Raw genomic sequence first — 9,250 nt, 5'->3', positions numbered from 1 at the left:
TTGACATCATGGGAAAATCTAAAGAAATCAGCCAAGACCTCAGAAAATAAATTGTAGACCTCCACAAGTCTGGTTCATCCTTGGGAGCAATTTCCAAACGCCCGAAGGTACCACGTTCATCTGTACAAACAATAGTACGCAAGTATAAACACCATGGGACCACGCAGCCGTCATACCGCTCAGGAAGGAGACGCGTTCTGTCTCCTAGAGATGAACGTACTCTGGTAAGAAAAGTGCAAATCAATCCCAGAACAACAGCAAAGTACCTTGTGAAGATGCTGGAGGAAACAGGTACAAAAGTATCTATATCCACAGTAAAACGAGTCCTATATCGACATAACCTGAAAGGCCACTCAGCAAGGAAGAAGCCACTGCTCCAAAACCGCCATAAAAAAGCCAGATTACGGTTTGCAACTGCATATGGGGACAAAGATCATACTTTTTGGAGAAATGTCCTCTGGTCTGATGAAATAAAAATAGAACTGTTTGGCCATAATGACCATCGCTATGTTTGGAGGAAAAAGGGGGATGCTTGCAAGCCGAAGAACACCATCCCAACCGTGAAGCACGGGGGTGGCAGCATCATTCTGTGGGGGTGCTTTGCTGCAGGAGGGTCTGGTGCACTTCATAAAATAGATGGCATCATGAGGAAGGAAAATTATGTGGATATATTGAAGCAACATCTCAAGACATCAGTCAGGAAGTTAAAGCTTGGTTGCAAATGGGTCTTCCAAATGGACAATGACCCCAAGCATACTTCCAAAGTTGTGGCAAAATGGCTTAAGGACAACAAAGTCAAGGTATTGGAGTGGCCATCACAAAGCGCTGACCTCAATCCTATTGAAAATGTGTGGGCAGAACTGAACAAGCATGTGCTAGCAAGGAGGCCTACAAACCTGACTCAGTCACACCAGCTCTGTCAGGAGGAATGGGCCAAAATTCACCCAATTTATTGTGGGAAGCTTGTGGAAGGCTACCTGAAACATTTGACCCAAGTTAAACAATTTAAAGGCAATGCTACCAAATAAGATTTGAGTGTATGTTAACTTCTGACCCACTGGGAATGTGATGAAAGAAATAAAAGCTGAAATAAATCATTTTCTCTACTATTATTCTGACATTTCACATTCTTAAAATAAAGTGGTGATCCTAACTGACCTAAGACAGGGAATTTTTACTAGGATTAAATGTCAGGAATTGTGAAAAACTGAGTTTAAATGTATTTGGCTAAGGTGTATGTAAACTTCCGACTTCAACTGTACATACATACATACTGGTTCCATGTAGTTTGATGATGGTTACATCCTGATAACTTGGGTTAGAATGATCCACTATCCATTGCTATTTATACCTCTCCCTTCTTTGAGTATTATAGGCATTCTTTAGATTTTGTAACATTCAGCCTGGTTGCCACTGGTGACATGTCTCCCTGGTTTAAAAAGAACCCTTTCCTTCTCTCACCTCTCTGGTGAGCAACACAGGCACCAAAGGCCACTGTTCTGAGGTCCACCCAGCTCTTTCTGCAGGCTTAGGCTGCACCTTGAGATCTGCAAATAAACCTTACTCTAACTTTTCTGTTATTTTCTTGTTCTCCATCCTTCTTTCTGCTCTCTCCATTCCATCTTTTGCAATCTCTCTCACACAAGGGCACCCTGATCCGGATACATCTGCTGTTCTCTACAGACCAGTGGTGAAGGGTCAGGGGTCAGGGAGGTCTGACGTGTCCACTGTGACCTTAATGAAGATGGTATCGTCCTTGATGTAAGTACCGTTCTCCAGCACAGTCTGGGCTACGAACAGCGGGCAGCCCGAGGCTATGTTCATCTCTGCCGTGGGCCGTCTGAAGCTGCTGCTGTTGGGGTCTGGTTTAAAGGCATCCCCTAGGTGCTTCCTGGCTGGGCCCTGGTCCATCAGCATCAGAGTCACCTTCTGTTTAAAGGGCCAGAGCAGGAGGGCGTCGTATTCGCCACGCATCACCACAAAGAACAGAGACAGATGGGTTCCTTTCCCCATGCCATCTCCGTTCAGGTAGACCCGGGCACACATCTTGTAGCCAAAGTAGCCAGTGTAGAAAGGCTGGCTGTAGAGAGACAGGGTCTTTGAAGCCACGGCTTCTTGTTTCCGCCGCTTGTAGTCACGGATCTTCCAGATGAGCGTCCCATTGAAGGAAGCAGTCTCTAGGACCTGGAAGCGCAGGTCCATGTCGGCCAGGCGGATCTCGTGGACACTCAGTATGTCGTCCTGACGGGAGAGCTGTGTCTCTAAAGAACCTGCAGAGAAACAATAGCAAGCCAATGGAATAAGAGTCCTGTATGTTTGCACCACTCTGGACTTCCCGCTACTTACATTTTCCCAGACTTCAATGTCAGGCCATAAAAGCACTGTTTTTTCAATCACTGCTTTGCTAATAATGTCACTTCAGACTTTGAGCATATCAAATTGGTCCAATATCACACTACACTCATTCTGAGCAACTCCTAAAATGTTTTAGCGACAATGAAGTAGCAAAGAATAAACATAATTCCCAAGACAAGTGTTGAGAGAGAGAGAGAGAGACCGACACGAGACAGAAACAGAGAGAGAGAGAGACCGACACGAGACAGAAACAGAGAGAGAGAGAGAGACCGACACGAGTTAGAGAGAGAGAGCGCATTCAGGGCAACTCACCTAGTGTGTGTGTGGCTGGGTTGGCCCCGACCCGTCCTCCCTCTAGCGTTGCGACCCTGGAACGAATGCTCTCCACGGTGCCTCGGAGTGTCTCCACCTCCTCTCGGATAGTCCTCAGAGACCTCAGCTCCAGCTCCATCTCCAAAAGCTTCTCAGAGTGGGAACTCATCAAGTTCTACATGGAGAAACCGTCCACAAACACACACATACAGTTACACACACTTCAAGTAGCCTAGGCGGCAGGTAGCCTAGTGGTTAAGAGCGTTGGGCCAGTAACTGAAAGGTTGCTGGTTCGAATCCCAGGGCCAACTAGCTGAAAAATCTGCCGTTGTGCTCTTGAGCAAGGCACTTAACCCTAATTGCTCCTGTAAGTCGCTCTGGATAAGAGCATCTGCTAAATTACTAAAATGTAAGTTCCATACATGACAAGACTTTACCTCCAACTGAAAAATCTGTAAATGGGACAAGACAAGTATTATTATGTATGTCAAAGACTAGTATTCCGTCTTTATTGGGAGGTTTTATAATGACACAGTGTACAAAACATAAGAAACACCTGCTCTTTCCATGACAGACTGACCAGGTGAAAGTTATGATCCCTTATTGATCTCACTTGTTAAATCCACTTCAAATCAGTGTAGATGAAGGGCAGGAAACAGGTTAAAGAAGGATTTTTAAGCATTGATACAATTAAGACATTGATTGTGTGTGTGCCATTCAGAGGGTGAATGGGGAGAACAAAATATTTAAGTTCCTTTGAACGGGGTATGGTAGTAGGTGCCAGGCGCACCGGTTTGACTGTGTCGAGAACTGCAACGCTGCTGGGTTTTTCACACTCAACAGTTTCCCGTGTGTATCAAGAATGGTCAACCACCCAAAGGACATCCAGCCAACTTGCCAACTATGGGAAGCATTGGAGTCAACATGAGTCAGCATCCCTATGGAATGCTTTCGACACCTTGTAGAGTTCATGCCCCGACAAATTGAGGCTGTTCTGAGGGCAAAAGGTGATGCAACTCACATTATGTTTTGTACACTCAGTGTACTTGGACCTTTTCATTTACCTGCATGGTAGTGAGCTTCTGCTCCAGCTGTCTGTTATCCTCCCTCATCTCCTCGTACTGAGACTCTGTTTCAGACAGACGGCTGCTCAGGCCTGGCAGAACCTTGTAGCGCTCCAGAAGCTCTCCTTTAACATCCTCCACCTAGACGGGTGGGAAACGTTCTGTTATTATTGCTTATTTCATTACCCTGAACTACAGTAACCATTCAGCCATATGATTAGCTGGTTGGTAACAAGTTAGTTGTGGTTGAATATTCAGTTTAATTTCTCTCAATGTATTATTTTTGGGTACTTGTCAAAATACATTTTGTTAGAATGTGCTATAATGTGTAACATGTAAGAGCACATACTCAAATTTGTGATTAGATCATGAGTCAAAACAAGTACGACAGGTATTGCAGACACAAGGCAACATATTTATACACCGTATGCCTTGCATATGGATTGAAATAGAAGTTGGTTTTGATGCTGGTGAATTTTCATTATGTTGACTTTATACATTTTTCCATTAAAATGGTACACAGGGCAAATTGTTATAAAGAACAATGTAGAGTTGATTACCTTGGCCTCCAGTGTAGTGTTCCTGGTTGCCATCAACCGCAGGTGTTCAGAGGCAAAGCTAGATTCATGGTCCCTCATGTCTTGGTTGAGACCCTACAGAGGAATATCAGGGAAAATATCATATCAGAAACATACTAGCTTAAAACTACTGTATGTTCTCTTAAATGAGTTGTAATTCAGTGGGACAATAGCCAGACAACAGAGTAGGAGAGACGTCATGAGGAGTTCATAGTGGGCATGATATTACAACTTATATTAAACATATCATTAATACCACCTTTACCTTTACCTCATTAATACCACCACTACCTTTTAACAGTCTTAGTAACATTAATACTGACCTTGAAATTGCATCCAAAGCGGATAAAGGAGCAGGTGACATGAGCCTTGGGGCACTCATGTTGATGACTTGTCAGCTGAGAGTAGAAACACACATTTAGGTTAAATCATTTCCTTCTATACCAAGCATTTGCATTACAATGTGGTCTCAATGAAATGGGCAACCATTGTATCACAACATCTAAAACTATGTTTATCCATCTGATGATAAGAGAAAAGATGCCCATACGGCCTTCGCATGAATACATTTCATACTACGAACATTAGAATACACTCCTTACCTCGCTTCGTAAGATGGAGGGAGAAGTACAATGATTGGGGCAGGCCACCGGAAATGAAGGACAAACGGTTTCTTTGTGTTTCTGAAAAATTGAACAAGCTATTAGTAAAGAGAAATTGGCACTATGGAAAGCAAATGCAGGGACAATACACCTAGTACAGTAAATATTCAGTGTTATTGTAGTCAGTGGTTAAAGGGCAATTCCACCACTTTTCAACCTCATTTTCATCATCTCCAGCACAATACCAGTGTCTACATGTGAAAACTGCAAATGTATACGTTTTGTAGAAACAAATATAAAGTTCAAAAGTTCTACCCGGGGCCTGCCGAGTGGCACAGTAGTCTAAGGCACTGCATCGCAGTGCTAGAGGCGTCACCACAGACCCGGGTTCGATCCCGGGCTGTATCACAACCGGCCGTGATCAGGAGTCCCACAGGGCGGTGCACAATTGGCCCAGCGTCGTCCGGATTAGGGGAGGGTTTGGCCATGGGGGCTTTACTTAGCTCATCGCGCTTTAGCGACCCCTTGTGGTGGGCCGGAAGTCAGTTGAACGGCGTTTCCTCCGACACATTGGTGCGGCTGGCTTCCGGGTTAAGCGGGCGGGTGTTAAGAAGCACGGTTTGGTGGGTCATGTTTCGGAGGACGCATGACTCGTTGGGGAGTTGCAGCGATGAGACAACATCGAAAATTGGGGAGAAAAAGGGGGTAAAATACAAAAATTAAATAAATACCTGATGACATCATCAAAAGTTAAAACGTTTTAAAAACAGTGATTTTCAAACACTATGGGTGTTTTTCAAATAGCATACTACCGTGCTCCGAGTACGCAAATTGGAGCACGGGAGGGTCGGAGTATGAGTCCAAATCAAAGTATGAGAAACGGAGCACGCAGGGCACTTCTCGAATGCATACTCCGTTTGTACATATTTTGAAGCATACATCGATGCAAGCTTCAACGGAAAGTATGCAAAGCAATATGACGCCATCACGTTAAAAAATGACGCAACATTTCTTGAAATCAATGGTGGCCATTATTTGAGCTGAAGCGAGAGAAAATACACTCAGACTTCGGAATGAAATGTTGCATGACTACAATATTTTATCTCGATACGTTAATAAATACATGCTGTGTTAATTTTGGCATGTTTACCTGTCTACATATCGTAGATCGCAAGCCCATAATAAGTCAATTGGGCTAACTGGCTAGCTAATACTGTTAGCTAGCTAGCCAGATAGCCACAAATAATTGTTAGCTAGCTACCCACGAAGAACTGACATCTACCTTGCATAATATTCATTTTAGGTAATTTTTGCCTGTTACACTATCTGGTTAGCTACATTATTACGATTCACATATCTAGCTGATAATTATGAAGTAATACGTTTGCTTTGTGTATATCTTGTTTCGTCTATTGTTGCCCTTGTCTTGGCTGGAAGAAGGTTCAGTGAATGGGGAGGTGCAGCGTGAGGTAACACAGTAGGGGGCAGTGCCAGTGCTTCTCAAATGTAATGTTTTATGCATTCTCCACACTCTCGTCCTCACAAGAACGTACTCAAGAGAACGTCGTCAGAGAATGCACTCGGAGCATGAGTGTGGAGCACGGTACTATGCATATTGAGAAACACCCAATGAGATTCGCAGTGACGTGGGGAGAAAGAAAATACCCTCCCTCTGGGACCTTATGACATTTCTTCTTATCTTTTTAACCACAGATCATAAAAAAGGCGCTGTTTTCACATATGTAGACACTGGTATGGTGCTGGAGATAATGAATATTTGGTTGAAAAGTGGCGGAATTGCCCTTTAAGGTGGACAAAAATATGTGCCAGTACAAATGTTGGGTGCCGGTCACAATATTCTCTAAGAGGTAGAGGTTCGGTGAGCACCGGCCCAACTCAAGAAGTTGTTCTAGTTACCTGTAATTCAGTCATGGCCATCTTGTGCATGCAGAATTCACAGGTGGTCTCCCTGTGTTTACATTTCCAACTCAAGTGTTCAGGAATGTCTTTGCGCATCATCTTCTCTTTGCACTTTCCCAAAGGGCATGGCACCTCAAAATACAGACACACATTCAAATGATCCTGGGGAAAAAAGGAGGAAAAGGAATCATAAGGATTTGGTGTAAAGAAAATGTAGCCTATTATGAAGTCCTATAAAAAAAAAGATTGCATTTGGGTTGTAGTCATTACAGTTACAACAGGAAACGTTCAACCAATGTGACTGAAATCAAGGAGAATTGTAGATAAACACTTTTCTAGAGTTTGAATAATGACTGTGTGTAACAATGGGACTTTTTCCATTTTCCTCAGTCAGTCATTCACTTACCATGACCTGCTGTAGACTCATCTGCTCCTTACAGCCATTCTTCTCACTCCTGCAGTACACTCTCAGAGCCATGATCTCTCTATGGCAGCACACGTCACGGAAGATCTGACAGAAAACACAACGGCTACTGTGAGGACACACGCAGTGATTATGTCCCACGGCCATTTAGAAAGAGTATAGGGCTGTTTAGCATGGGTACCATAAGGATGATGACAGTGATGCAAATCGTTCACATAGTCTTACCTTGTCTTTGAACAGCGGCTCACTATCCGCTGGACATACTGGATTCGGTTTGCTGTAAAAAAGACAAGACATTTACTGATGATTATTAATGCGGAGTGATAAATCATTATAAACAGGGTGGTTCGAGCCCTGGATGCTGATTGGCTGACAGCCGTGGTATATCAGACACAGGTATGAAAAAACATTTATTTTTACTTTTCTAATTATGTTGGTAACCAGTTTATAATAGCAATAAGGCACCTCAGGGGTTTGTGGTATATGGCTTAATTAACTCATGTCCAATCAAATCCTCCTTTTAGCAACGTGGCCAATGACATTATTATTTCTCAATCATAATCATCACACGATCACTGAACGATTATGATAACCCTCATTACCAGAAGACAGCTGGCATTTCAAAACACACAGACAAGAAGACATTTGTCATTTCTCAACGACAAAAAAACATACCCCTTCACTCTCCATGAAACTGAAATCTCTTGTCCTCACCTGAGCTGCTCAGAGATGCAGGTTTCACAGAAGCGGTGTCCACACTCTGTCTGCCTGGGGTTGCAGAGCACTAGCCTGCAGGCCTCGCAGCAGTATTTGGGCTCTGGAGTGGCTATGAAGTGGTCCCAGAAGCCCCCGCGCTGCGGTAAGAAGCCTGCATCGGGGTCGCTGGGCCAGGGGCGCTGGGCCAGAGAGAGAGCAGCCAGGGAGGGAGAGCGATGCTGGAGGGGGATTTGCAGCTCCCGCATGTCCGCGTTCCGCCCTGCTGACATGACCTGGGGAGGGCACATGGGCACACACACACAGAAAGACAGGAGGGGAGCGATGTTGAATAGAAATGCACCCTGACAGTTGCAACATACAGGACAAACACGCATTTCATAAAAAAAGGAGGATACAATTGTCTTATGTTACATGGTCTTGGAGTGGGACCATGGTGTTTCAGCTGAGGACGTGTGTGTGTGTGTTAATGCTGAGCATTCATTGCCACATCAACAGCTGCTGACTCTCAGGCCGAACCTTGGGAAACCCCTTCATAACAGACATAGTTAACTGGGGCTAATTTTATCTCCGCTCTGACTCGGAGCAGAGTGCAGTGCACAAGCAGGAAGGCCCGGCCTGGGACTGTAATAGAGCATATCCAAAAGTAGATTGAGTAGAGCTGGAGGACGATAAACCAAAAGTTAGCGACACCAACCATACTGATCACTTATACTAGATAAATGTGAAGTTTGAAATGAAATAAGTTTGCTAATATGGGTGATTGTTAATTGGACAGGTGATGGCTACAATCAAACTATAGTAATAGTAGTATTAGTAAAGGATAAAAAAAACAACGGTGGTGCAAGTTGTTATAAACTGGTAATTCGTAAATTCACTCTGGCCATCTACTCCGATTTCAGAGCACTCGTCTGAGTGTGCCAGAGCGCAGAATAACTGATGAATTTACAAACGCTCAACACCCGTTCAATATGGGCGGTGTCGGTAAACGTCGGCAAAAAAGCGTAAATCAATTGTTGCCAGCAGCACAGTTAGTCACCAACGCTCTGGATAACATGAAAACAGCCTAACCAGCTCTGTAAGGGCGAGTAAAATGGTCAGAGTGAGGTGTTCTCTCATTTGTGTCTGGAAGTAGCTAGCAAGCTAGCCAACGTTATCCAGTTAGCTTCGGTGCTTGACTGCCGTTGTGAGGCCAAAACGCTCAGGTCAACCCTCGGTGTGCGCTTTGAACGCTCCAAGAGCGAAACGCTCTCAATTTACGAACAGACAATCTGACAACAC

At 44.2% G+C, this 9,250-nt stretch overlaps 1 pseudogene across 1 annotated transcript in view; it reads right to left on the bottom strand.

Moving 5' to 3' along the window:
- Positions 1 to 758: 758 nt before the first annotated feature.
- The window catches only part of LOC311102970 (tectonin beta-propeller repeat-containing protein 2-like), a 68,596-nt pseudogene continuing 60,104 nt past the window's right edge, over positions 759 to 9,250 (bottom strand). Inside the window, exons 17-26 of the transcript XR_014615785.1 lie at positions 7,970 to 8,244; positions 7,481 to 7,532; positions 7,238 to 7,342; positions 6,829 to 6,993; positions 4,912 to 4,992; positions 4,633 to 4,707; positions 4,292 to 4,384; positions 3,732 to 3,872; positions 2,668 to 2,842; positions 759 to 2,270 (exon numbers count right to left, since the gene is read on the bottom strand). The product of XR_014615785.1 is annotated as a tectonin beta-propeller repeat-containing protein 2-like (transcript). The remainder of the gene's footprint in view (positions 2,271 to 2,667; positions 2,843 to 3,731; positions 3,873 to 4,291; positions 4,385 to 4,632; positions 4,708 to 4,911; positions 4,993 to 6,828; positions 6,994 to 7,237; positions 7,343 to 7,480; positions 7,533 to 7,969; positions 8,245 to 9,250) is intronic.

The sequence above is a fragment of the Coregonus lavaretus genome (assembly GCF_964263955.1).
Source record: "Coregonus lavaretus genome assembly, chromosome: 27".
Lineage (NCBI taxonomy): Eukaryota > Metazoa > Chordata > Actinopteri > Salmoniformes > Salmonidae > Coregonus > Coregonus lavaretus.
This window is presented reverse-complemented; position numbering and strand designations above follow the sequence as displayed.